The following is a 13,693-nucleotide window of genomic DNA, read 5'->3' as shown; positions in this document are numbered from 1 at the left end:
TCTTCAATGGGGCGATTTTGCTTCACCATCCCACACAAACACTTCTGGCACTATTTGGAACCATTTTTGGTTGTGGCAGGCAACTGGGGGAGGGGAGGGCTGCTACTGGCATCTAGTGTGTGTGGAGGCCAGGATTACCACGAAACATTGTACACTACACAAGAGAGTTCCCCTGCCCCCACAACAAAGAATCATCTGCCCAAAATGTCAATAGCGACGCGATGGAGAAACCCCGATTTAAGAGATTCCCTAGTCTTGGAGGATAGGTACTGAGATATTAGACTGAATTAAATGAAATTGCCTTTTGCGCAGATCAAATGTTGGTATTATTTAAGGGTGAAAGGTTACGATGTTTACAAATAACTCTCAAACTATCCGACAAAAACATGATACGTGTCATGCAGCCCTGGCTTCCCTCCCGCCTTGCGGACCCGAGAGGGTCGCTCTCCTCCTAGAGCGGAGCCGACCTGCAGAGCCTGCGCGGTGGGAGCCTGCTGCAGAGGCCACTGCGCATGCGCCCAGCCGCCAGCCGCACCCACGCGGCGCTACTTTAAAAGTTACAGACTGACTCGTGGACCACGCAGTGCAGCGGCTCTCAACTGAGCAGAGAAAAGAAACCTCCCAGGGTGGGGGTGGGGGTGGGGGGTAAGGGTTTGGCTTCTCCGGAGGTGACAATGATGCTTTCCCACTTGAAACCCGGAAACCTTTTCTTTGCGATCAGCTGACGGCTGCAGTGAGCATCGCTCATCCTTTCGGAGCCCCTGCCAGAAAGAACCAGTTGTGTGTGGGTCGGGGTGCCTGGCGATCCACTTCCAGGCTGGATTCTCCGGAGGTGAGTTTCTACACCCTCGTTAGTGGATTCCGACTTCCTGTATCTGACGAGCCTGGGCAGTACTACATCTCGTGATACCACTGAGCGAAAGTGCCTGGGGCAGGCTCATTCCACACCTGGTTTCTTGCCAGCAAGAGCTTACCCAGGTAACATTTTAAATGCCTTAAAATTTCTCAGCCTGAGTCTCTTAATCAAAGAGTTAGCAGACATTTTCTAAAAAGTAAATATTTTAAGGTTTAGGATAGTAAATGTTTTAGGATTTGCAGGCCGGGACCAGTCTCTGTCGCATATTTGGCTTTTTTATTTTAACAACCTCGTAAAAATGTAAAAACAACTCTTAGCTCCTGGCCGTACAAAAACATGGGGATTACAATGATTAGACTGATCATTTACTTTACTCAGCAAGGAGGTTGGACCTTAGATCAGGCTTCCACCCAGGTCCAGGACCAACCGCAGCTTTGCAGTAAGAAATAAGGTTCCATGAGGACTACAATCCACCTGCCCAGGCTCGGTCCACAATCTTTTGGGTCCACGCACCAGCACCTCTGCTCCAACTCCTTGCTGGGTGGCGGGTAGAATTTCTGGCAGTCAGCCAGGCCAACTGGAAACCCCCAGACCAGCAGCCACACCCTCCTTTATTCTAAAATGGCAATCTCTTCCTATCTGGAAGCAAAAGCCAAAGTCCTTAAATTGTGAATAAATTAGTATAAAAGTAATACATGGGTATTGCAGACAATTGTATTTTTATTAGACTTTTTCATTTGTTTACTATAGTCTTTTGGAAAATACTGAGAAGTATATAGAAGAAAATAAAATTCTCCATAATCCCAAACCACAAAAAATAACTATCAAAATGTTTATGTGTTCTTTCAGTCCATTTTTTTTTCAATGCTTATTAAAAGGACAACTTACTGAATAATTGGATTTTTAAAAAAATATTTCTTAATAAATTGTTGTTGAAGTACAAAATACAGAAAACTGGGCAAACTGTAAATATACAATTCAATAAACTTTCAAAGACTAGCATAAACATACCCTTGCAACTACCACCCAGACCAAGATATTTCTTGGCTTCTTTTCCTTGCTTCCTTCATCCCCCTGCTCAGTCAGGCACAACGTCCCAAATATAACCACTGTCTTATCCTCAAATATATAGATTAGTATTGACTGTTTTTGAATTTGAAAATTCAGTAAATTATTCAGTAAATATTCTATAGTATTTAGTTGCTTTCACTCCATATTATATGTCAGATTCATCCATGTTGTTGCCCATACCAGATCTTTTTTTTTTAATTTTACTTTATTTTATGTTGTATGGACTTCAATTACATGAATATACCACAATTTATTTTTCCTTTATACTGTTTTTTAATTAATTTCAGTTTTATTGAGATGTAATTCACATAGCATACAATTCATCTATTTAAGTTGTACAATTCAATGAAAAAAAAAAACATAAACAAATTTGTTTATTGAAAGTCAAATCACTTTGGACAGCTAATTTTGAATAAAGGGCTCAGAAGCAAAGAGAAACATCACAGATAAGTGCAACCATCACCACAGTCAATTTTAGAACATTTTCATCACTTCAAAACAACTCCACACTTCTCTAGCTATCAGTCCCCCATCTTCTCCAGCCCTAAGCAAGCACCATCTACTTTTGACTATATATTTGCCTATTCTGGACATTTCAAAAAAATGGAATCATGTAATTGGGGGTCTTTGTGATTGATCCTTTACACTGATATTGGATATTTATGTTATTTCCAGGTTTGGGGTTATTATAGATAATAGTACTGTCTACATTATTTTACATATCTCTGTATTTATCTATGGAAACAAATGTAACACATAGAGATACATATTTCTATTGGGATATATACCTAAAAGTGGAATAGCTGGGACATAGATTATGCTTATCATTAGCTATAGCTGGTAGTGCCAGTTTTCAAATTTACATACCCACCTAAAGCTTATAATGAGTTTTCATTGTTCCACACCCTCCCCAACATTTGATGGTTCTGTATTTTCAATTTACACTTCTCTGACTAATGAAAAAGAGCATCTTTTCTTGTGATTATTAGTTTTTTCAAAATCTTCTTTAGTAAAGTGCCTTTGGGTCTTTACCCCATTTTTTTATTGGGTTGTTTGTCTTTTTCTACTTGATTTATATATTCTACATGTGAGTCCATTTTCATGTATGAGTGCTGCAAAAAAAAAAAAATCTTTCCATAATCTGTGGCTTGCATTTTAACTATCTCATTGTTAAATTTTAATGAGTGTAAATTTGTAATGTTCAGTGGAGTCTAATTTATCAGTTTTCTTTATGATTAGTGCTGTTGCTGTCCTGTTTAAGGAATATTTGCCTACAAGGACATTCTCCTCTGTTACCCTCTAAAAACATTGTTTTTCCTTAAACATTTAAATCTACTAACCACGTGAATTGATTTTGGAGTATGGTGTAAAGTAACGGTTAAATTTTTTTTTCATATACCTATCCAATTGACTCAAGTCCTTTTCTTGAAAATACCATCCTTTTTCCATTGCTCTGCAGTGTCACCTTTGTCATAAATCAATAGAAACATAAATCAGTTTTTGATGTGTGATCACAGATGTTAGAATTAGTAGATAAGTACTTTACAATAAACATGACAAATATATTAAAGAATCTTACTATAGATAAGATATAATAGATGAAGAGAGGGATTTTCAAGAGGGATACAGATAATTTTTTTCTTTCTTTAAAGAAAACAAAATGGAAATTCTATAACTGGAAAATGCAGTACCTGAAATTAATGGGAGTATCAGTAGATTGGACACAACAGTAGAAAGGATCATTAAACTTGAAGTCAGGTCACTAGAAATCATCCAACTATAACTACAATGAGTTTTTTTTATAGTAAAGCATCCATGACTCATGGAATAGTATCAGATGACCTGAAATACGTGAAATTGGACTCCCCGAAAGCAAAAAGACAGATTATGGGGTAGAAAATATTTGAAAAAATACTCACAAAAGCTTTCCAAATTTGATCAAATATACTTTATCCAGGCCATCTACTTGTTTTCAATGGAGAATTGATCCTAATAACCTAGCTTGCTATGAATGGAATTCAGAAGCTAGCATAAATATAAAGTTTTACATCTACATGAATGAGCAGCAGGACATTTTCACATTGCACAAAATATGGAAGAATATTTGGTTGGGTGGAACTGTCCTGAGCATTACTGTACTTTTAACATAAACACCGCCTACCACTAAAGGCCAGAACTGCCACCCAATCATAATAGTACCAAATGTCTTCACAGTTTTTCAAAATATCCCCTAGGTGCATAGTATGGCCCTGTATCCATTGAGAAGCCTTCTCTCACATGATCTGTCACTTCCTCTTTTCTCCGTGCCCTTTCTAACCTCAGCTTTTAATGCTCATATCTCTCAAACCACACTAGCCTCTTTCCGTCTCAGAGATTTTAGCATTACTTTTCCATCTTCCTGAATGCTCCTCCCCCAAATGCCCATATGACTGACTCTTTTCTTCTCCTTGGGTCTTTGTTCAAATGCCATTTTCTCAGTGAGATCTGTAGATTAAACAAAAGAAAAACAACTTGCACATTCTTTCCCTCATCCTTAGTTTATTTTTTTTAATTCAGATATAACTGACATGTAACATTATATTAGTTTCACGTGTAAAACATAGTTCTATTAATATATTTGTATATATTGTGAAATGATCACCACGATAAGTCTACTTAACATCCATCACCACACAGTTACAAAATGTTTTACTTGTGATGGAAACTTTTAAGATCTACTCTCTGCAACTTTCAAATATAGTACTGTTAATTTCAGTCACCATGCTGTGCATTACATCCCCTGGGCTTAATTTATTTTATAACTGAAGTTTATACCTTTTGATGACCTTTTATCTATAGCTTTTATTTGAAATGCCATGTATTTTAATTACTTAATTTGCTTATTGTCTCACTTTCCACAAACACTTGTAAGTTCGGGGGAGGGGAAATTATCCATTTTGTTCTCTCATGTCTTTAATACCTTGAATTTGTTAAAAAAAAAAAAAAAGTTATATTTTTTCACATTTTTCTCAGGGCTGGCATGTTGACAACCTTAATTTATTCCTAATAACCCCTATATCTTTCAGGGTATTCCTTCAGTTTTTCATGAATAAGAAAGGCCTGATAGTATTCTAGTAATTTTTACATTTTTAAGGTATGTTTGAGTTTCTTAGCAAAAAGGATTCTAGCAGTAAAAGCTCCATGCTTTTACCAGGGAGAAAAAGAAGCAACAAAAATCCAAAGCAACAAAATTCTTCACCTATTTAAGTAGAGTGGGCCCCCTCACAAAGAGAAACTACTTAGAGTTATCATCACAGAAATTTGCCTATTCAATTAGAAGCTAATTTGTACCAACTGTTTTTCTTTAGGTTGTCAGACTTCAGGGTGGATGATGATGAACTTTCAAAAAGGAATAAGACGGAAAATCATCGAGATTACCATAAACTGTGCTGCCAACTGAATAAGTGTTTCTTTGTAGTATATGCAGAGTCAAGGAAAATCATATTCCAGCATGATATAACAACAACCTACTTATCTACTGTCTTAATCTGGGTTATTCTTGAAAGGAGAGCCTGTGACAAAGGTACTAGGTATATTCTATTTGGGAATGTGATTCTAGGGAGCAGGAATAAGAAAGAGAGGCGTGAACAGGAAAAAGGGAGAGAAAAATCCGAGCAAAACAAGGTAGTGTTACCAAGTGTCCACCACTGTTAATGGTTTCTTAGTGTAGAATCTTCTCAGGATTCTTACTAAACTTGTCTCAGAACTATCTGCCCGAGGAATGAAAAGGAGAAGCATTTATCTCTCAGCAGCCATCTCCTACATGTTGAGGGCTGCTCCCATGGGGTATTAATTCCCGCATCCCTATGGGTTGCAAAGACAGGAGGCCTCCCTAGCACCAGAGCGTGACAACGTTGTCACATCAGCAAAGCCTTGGGACAGGAAGCTAGATTCTTAGTACATATTTGATATGAGGCACTGTGAACACAGGGCAGGGTGAAACCTTCCCAAAACTGTTCACCAGAGCTGTGGCTGAAAATGGAGCTTGAGGGGATGTGAGACATTGTACAAGAGGCATCTTATAAGCCTACAGAATGTGCTGTTAGCCTTGTCCAAATCTATTTCCTCCCTTCTTTCTATAATCAAAATTTCAGTGTCCAGAATAAGGTTGGCAGAAGGGTTCAATAGGAAGGTTAAATGTATTAGAAGATGTTGTACATTAATAGCAGTTTTAACCTTGAGGGATGTTTATAAGAAATAGAAGTGACACAAGAAGTTGGAAAATTAAAAAATTATTCTACTTGAAAAGTTGGGACTATTGGACAGAATAAATGCCTTCTAAATTCATGTAATCTCAGAAAACAATCATGAATTGTTTTGAGAAAAAAAAATGGAGAAATAAAATTAACCTTTTATTGTGTTTCTTTGAGCTTTATAAATGAATGTGATTAACTTTTCCTAAGATCCTGTTTTCTATTCTCGCATAGCACTAGTGGTACAGAGCTTACAACCAATGAAAGGAAAATTGGTAGAAACACAGGAAAGGAAAATACTGGGATAATTTCTGTCCTATAAAAGGGTGGCATTAATATTGGTTGTAATAGGGGGAGAACTACGTGCTTTGAATGGGGCTTCCTCTGTGCCTACACCCCATGTGCTGTCATCATCCTTTCTTACTTGGTCGGAAATTACCACCAATAGGATAAAACCTTTGAGTTCCTCAGTTCAGTACCGTGTTTCCCCGAAAATAAGACCAGGTCTTATATTAATTTTTGCTGCAAAAGACGCATTAGGGCTTATGTTCAGGGGATGTCATCCTGAAAAATCATGCTAGGGTTTATTTTCGGGGAAACATGGTATATCTTGAGCTCCTACTATTTGCTATGTATTGGCACTATACATACAAATAAGACATAAAACTGTATATCCAAAAATTTCAGAATACATATTTTGAGGTTCACCCAGAGCATCTACCAAAAGTGACCATATGATTGATCACAAATCATCTCAACAAAATTCCAAAGATTGAAACAATCTGGGATATGAATTAAACCAGAAATCAATTACATAAATATAAAAAAAAAATTTTCCCAAATGTTTGTAATTTAAGGAACATACTCCAGATGATCCATGAGTCAAACTAAATCACAGTGGAGTTTAGAAAATATTTTGAGATGAATTCTTGTGGAAATACAACATATCAAAACTTGTGGGATGTTGTGAAGGCAAATAAATGCTTAGAAGAAATTTATAGCTCTAAATACCCATATTAAAATTTTCACGTAAAAATTGGATATCAACGTTCAAAGAAGCCAAGGGAAAACAAGTTGTGTTGAAGCAGCTTTTCAAACCTTGGACAACTGGCTGTGAAAGACTAATCACTGAGGGAGATAAACAAGGTGACCTGCCTTTCAAGGTCTAAGCATTAGATCACATTGCAGGAGGAGCTTTAGCAGAGCAGAGCAGTCTTGCTAAGTTGAGGAGACAAAGACTGGAGTTGAGTCAGACTAAGAAGGCTTGAAATTTCAGGTTAGAGTATCAGTGAAGAGGAAAGTATGCAGGGGGGAAAATTCCAGAAATCTGCCTACACACCCCTTTGTGTTCATTGCTAAATACTAAGCTCATAAGTTCCCCAAACTAGCATGAGATCGAGAAACATTTAACTTCCATCTAGCCATAGTGAAGAGTCCTCACTGAGAACTCCAGACATTGACTAGAATCCCTGGAAGTTTACCCCTTGTGTAAGTAGGGCTAAACCAGCCTGACAGTAAAATCTGCAGGAGACTTTCAAAAACAAAAGCTTACAAACAAGCCTCAATAGTATGAAGCAAGAGTCTCAGACTGCAACACAATTCCCCAAAAGTTTCAGGTTAGGCTGATGAAGAACCTTCAAGCCAAAGTTGCCCCTCAGAGGAGTCCCCTTACCACACAGGATTGGGCCTGCATTAGTATACCTGCTCTACTCACTGTTCTGATGGAAACAAGCCGTGGGAAATGCAGCCTTGGCGTAAAAATATTAATGGACTCAGAGAGCAGCAGATGGGGGCCTCAGTTAAGCTCCCCTCAGCAAGAGATGGTGGTGCAATTTTAGGGCTGCCAGATCCCACTACTAGTGCTACTCAACACTATTGAGGGAGAAAGACCTCCGTGATTTTTGTGGACGGGCCTATCTTCCCGAGGGAAAACTTGGAAGCGGGAGGTAGGTTAGTAGGATGAACTACACCTGCTGTCACTGCAGTTGCTCTCAGGGCTCATCCTCTCCTTCCTCCACTATCCCATTTGGGATTCCCCTCCCACTTCTCAGTCGCCTCAGTATTTCTTGGTGATTTACCTGATGGTGTGATGCAAACTCTTTCCTGAAGGTTGTGAACCCTCAGTGATCATGCCCTTCCTGGGCTAAGTCTGCTGTACATGTCTATTCAGAGTTACAGTGGGGCAGAGGAGCACCAGAAGGCACCAAGTGGGTCACGTGGCACCCCACATATCCTTCCCTGTCCCATTGTGTAGAAGCAGCCCAACCTCCTGCTCATGCTTGTCAGTTGCTCTGTGAATATGGTGATTCCATCCCTGGACATAGCTCTAATGTAGCCATAGCTATAATGTAAACTGTACACCCCTGGGCACAAGGAGTAAAACGTGCCCTAGTGGCAACCATTTCTTGTAGCTCAATGAGAAGTTCACTGTAGCCCCTGGCAAGAGTTTGCCCCCGTTGGGAACCAAGATCTCCAAGCTTACAGAAGGCATAGTTGGGGGAGCAGGAAGCACACACGCTTCCAGTAATAAGTCATTGGGAGTGTTGTGAGGTCCCTCCTTTTGCACCACATTGGACTCTCATAATCCTGTTGGGCACATAACAACATAAAGTTCCCTGGTTTAACGGATACACTGTACCTGAAGGATGACAGCCCATCCTTTCAGAATGTTGCCTCAAAGCTCATATATTAGCTGCACCTTTAGAAGACCATTCTAGCATTCAGTAAGTGGCTGCATGTATGAGGCTACAGGGTGCTGCAGTATGTAATGAGACCAGGGGATCCCACGGTCATGGGTCCACTTTGCACCTTCATTACCAGGACCAGGAAGTGGTCAGACACTCTAAGTCCTTTATAGCGATGCTGGCTAAGGCTCCGTAGATAATAAAGGCAAACCTATACCTGGACTAGGTTCTGTCCCTGTGAGGACAATCTCTGGCCCGTTTGGGATGGAAGAGGTCCATTACAGCTGGCTTGCCACCATAAGACCATTTAGTCTATTTGAGGAACGGTGCCATATGGAAGGCTCAGTGATGGGCCCTGGCTGACAGCATGGACACTCAGGGCTACAACAGCTAGGTCAGCCTTGCTGAGTGAAAGCCCATGTGTAACTTCCAGCTCTGCCCCTGTAGCTACTTCGTGCATGTGCCCATCAGGGTCTGATGCCAGTTCAGGGCCTGATAACAAAGCCTGGCTCATCTCCACTGGCCGTGTGATTTTGTTTACTAGGTTGCTAAGTACCCCTTCCATGATGGCTGCTTTCTGGTGGGTGCTAACTTGTGAAAGAAAAATCTTAACACTCTGTGTCTACTCCCAGATGTCCATCCACATCTCCTTAAGCCAGACTCTTTGGCTGCAATTTTCCAGTCCTTTTCCAGCCAGGCCCCTGAACAAATGGCTAAGCCATCAGCCACTGCCCAGAAAACTACATATACTCACCTAGAACTAGTTGTCCTCCACACAATAACCAGGTATACCATCCATAGCTCCGCTTATTAGAAATATTTGCCCTTTCCACTTCAAGGCCACCGCTGGATATAGCTGTGATGTAGCCAACTGTGTCTGATCCTCTCCTGACTGGGATTGAGAGGAACACATTCACCAGATGATTGGCTATATACTGTGTACCGGAGCCCGTCTTAATCTCTAGTAATGAGTGACACCATATCTGCACAGCAGCTGCACTCAGGACTAATACTAGGTTGCACCTGCCCTAGTCTACAGCCATTCTATTCCAGTTCCTTCAAAGCCCAGACTGGCAAGTAAATGGAAAAATGATGAGGACCACCAATAGCTCCACCTCCCCCCATCTCAGCCACATGTGTTTGATTTCCTATCCTGGCTGGTGTAAGGAGGAGTTTCAGAGATTCCCATTCGGCTTTCCTCACCATGACAGCTCTTACCCCAGGGGCCAAAGGCTTTGTGTGTATGTTACATTCATTTCCAATTCTACATCGAGGCACTGTAGACATGATGAATTGCGGGTCCACAGGCTCGATATGTCCATTATGAGCCAGACGTTAGTCAGTATTACAAGGCCTGGTCCCCATGAGCCCCCACTTTAATGGGGTGTCATGATACTGCTTTGGGTTTCCAGGTATCTTTGTCAACCCAGACCCTATGTCCAATAGTCCTTGAAATGTCTGGATATTACAGTGTAGTGTCACCCCAGTAATTGGCCACATGTCCATTTAGAGAAGAACTTGGTGACTCATCACAGTATATGCCTGCCACTTTCTCCAAAGGACCCAGCCACCTCTTCCAACTGTGGGTTCTGTATCTGAAAATTGCCTTAGGTCTGGGAACTGAACATGGGATCGTGTCATTTCCTTAGGGCCAATGACCTCAGCCTCTTCCTTTTCCTTTTTTTTTTTTTTTTTGGCTTGATGTTACTCGCTCATCTGTTTTGGCTGTAGGAGTTTTATGCCAATAAATCATCTCCCAAACACTCTGGTGGTCAAACCCCCTTTACTGCCCCTCCAGCTTCACCACTTGTTACAGTAATTATGGCCTCTTGGCTTTTGGTAGTTCAGCACCAGTCCTCTATCACTTCAGGACCCATCACCCCTGAATGACATTAACATGCCCAGCTCTGTGAGCACCTCACTCACAATCAGCCCTGATCTAAAGAGGAGAGCCACCACTGAACCCATCATGCTCATGCCTTCTCCCAGGTACATTCTTGGTAGCCTTAGTGAATCACGTGTTTTCTGGGCCCTGCTTTGAAACAAAATCATGAGTTGAGTTTTCTAGCCTCATAATATATCTAATCCAGTATGAACACTTCTTTCAGCCTCTGTACTGCTTCTCCTACCACTTACCAGGGCAACCTGGGCATTTCCACCTCACTCAGTGTTGGCTATAACTATATCAGTCGCCATACCTTATCAGTAAATTTGTCCCATCCCCTGGGGTTTTTGCTAAGATGATAAATCCTGTGTCCTGATAAAGTATCCCTAAATAAATAAGTTCTTGTTTTTCTAGTCTTATATTCCAGTTCTCTTGATAAAGCACCCTCAAAATTCAATTCCAGGAATACTCCCCTGGCGCCTGGCGGTGCATACAATTGCTTGTAGCAACTTCAATGTATAATCTTTTTTCTTCCTTTATCAGGCCCAGCACTTTTCAACAGAGGCTGTGCTGGATTTAACTCTGGTCATCTGCCTAGCAGCCAGGAAAGAAGATGGAGGCATCTCCTGAGGGGGCGCCTACTTATTGCCCTGTTGAGGAGGGGCCTTTGTGGCATCTTCCACCAGAGAGGAAGTCCATAGCTTTCCATAAAACACTATGCAGGCCCATATGATTACACTGGTAAATTCTTCCAAACACTTAAGAAGAAACTGCTTACACAATTTTTCTACTGAATAGGAAAACACAAATACTTCCCAATTTGTTTTATAAGACAAACATACCTTTGATATCAAAACTTGACAAGGACATTATAAAAAAGGAAAATTACAAATGTAGCCAACATAAAAGATAGGATTGTCTAATCAGACTCAAAGACTCAAACAGGAATAAGGGATTTTCTTCCATTATAAAGTTTTGCTAATCATCTCAAGAATACAAGCCATCAAGAGGACAAGCAAAGCAGAGCAAAGTCCTGAACAGTGTCTGTGGCCTCCTTCTTGCACTGGATGCTATTGGACCAAGCTGGAAAGCTATGTTCTCTAAGTGAGGTGACCTCACACAGCATGGATCATTTTAGGTCATGACACTTCTCTATTGTGTATCCAGCTCACTGTGTAACTTACATAACATCTTCCCGGGACTCATGCCCCATAAGTTCATAGAATCTAATTTTGCTTATGATAGTCAATCCTGAGTCAGGGACATCCTGCTAAAAGTACTTCATAGATAAGGACTCATCTCCTAATAATTAATAGTACTTTTTATTTACATGAAGTCTGTTTTCAATATGTTTACAGAGAGATTAGCCTGGGTTACCTGCCTTCATTCCTTCCTGGAAACATCCCCCAAGATGTTTCCAGAAAAATAATTAACTGGAAACTGGCTACTTAACTCTTTTCTACTGTGAGGCCAATAAATCTCACAAACATAGATGCTACAATATTAAATAAAAATATTATCAAACAGATTCTACAATGTGCAGAAAGGTTAATACATTAGAATGTTGCTTTATCATTTGAAAATTAATTAATATAATTTATCATGTAGTAGAATAAATGAGAAAAAACATATCATAATTTGAATAGATGTAGAATAAGCAACTGACGAATCAATACTCATTAACTTTATAAATTATCAGCAAACTAGAAATTGAAGGGAACTTCCTTGACCGATAAGGATATCTACTAAAAACCTACAACTAACATAATAGTTAATGGAAAGACATGTAATCTTTCCCCTTAATGTTGGGCTTAAGGCAAGAATGTTCACTCTCATCACCTCTATTCAACATTGCAGTTGATGTCCTAGCTAGGACAATAAAGGAAAGAGAGGAAGAGAAAGAAAGCAAGAATATATATTGCAAAGGAAAATAAAATAGTTATTGCACGATTATGTATGCAGAAAATCTGAAATAATCTATAAATATACTATTAGAATGACTGTGAATTTAGCAAGGTCAAAATATCATATGATATAGGGTCCTTATCAAAATCAATTGAATTACACATTCTTGTACTGGATCAATTAGACAGATTACATTTTTAAAATTTACAATGGTAACAAAAACATCAAATACCTAGAAATAAACCACTTGCAACATTTACAATTTTTCTATATGGAAAACTATAAAAGATTGAGAAAAGAAATTACAGAAGATTTAAATACCTGGAAGTGTAAGCAATGTTAATGGGAAAACAAATATTTTAAAGATCAATGTTTTTAATTTTCTCTATATTTACTTATACAATCAATGTAATACTAATCAAAATCGTAGCAGGTTTTCTTTTGAGGAAATTAATAAGCTGAATCTAAAATATATATGGAAATAGAAAGGGCAAAGGATAGCCAATGGTCTTTAAAAAGAACACGCTGGAAGGCTTATGCTACCAGATGTCAAGACCCACCATAAAGCTAAAGAAATTAAGAAAGTAGTGTTTGCACAAAGATAGACTAATGGAATAGAATAAAAGATTAAAACGGTATTTTTCTCCAGAGGCAAACGCTTTGTTCCTACCCCAGTACTTAACCCCCACCCGAGCTCATCCCCCTACTCAAACTATAAGCTTCATGCCTTGAGGAAGAGAAGCCATAGACTTCATCAAAAGAAACATAAAAAAAAAAAAGAAAAGTTAATTACTGGCTTTTGAGTTTCCAAGGACCAAAATCATGGCATAAAATTTCAAGTCGGAGGGATTCTTATCTAGTTAATCTCCTCCATGCCTTACCCTCTTCAAACTCACTCAAAGGAAGGAAAAAAAATCTCAGCATTAAGTGAGAAGAAAAATCACAGTTGGAGAGAAAACAAAAGAGTTAACTGCTGGTGAGGGTTTCTGAAGAGAATTCCAATATTTTAAATTAGAGCATGAGAGAAGCCCCAGAAAACAGGTACGTGATCTATAATGGA

General features: G+C 39.4%; 1 long non-coding RNA gene across 1 annotated transcript; it reads left to right on the top strand.

The window, feature by feature from the left end:
• Positions 1–544: 544 nt before the first annotated feature.
• On the top strand, positions 545–6,326 carry LOC141571588 (uncharacterized). The gene is made up of 2 exons (XR_012496435.1): positions 545–832; positions 5,275–6,326. It is a non-coding gene; the product is annotated as an uncharacterized LOC141571588 (long non-coding RNA).
• Positions 6,327–13,693: the final 7,367 nt, after the last annotated feature.

The sequence above is a fragment of the Rhinolophus sinicus genome, linkage group LG01, assembly GCF_036562045.2.
Source record: "Rhinolophus sinicus isolate RSC01 linkage group LG01, ASM3656204v1, whole genome shotgun sequence".
Taxonomy (NCBI): domain Eukaryota; kingdom Metazoa; phylum Chordata; class Mammalia; order Chiroptera; family Rhinolophidae; genus Rhinolophus; species Rhinolophus sinicus.
Note: the sequence above shows the minus strand (reverse complement) of the source record. Positions and strands in the feature narration are given on the sequence as shown.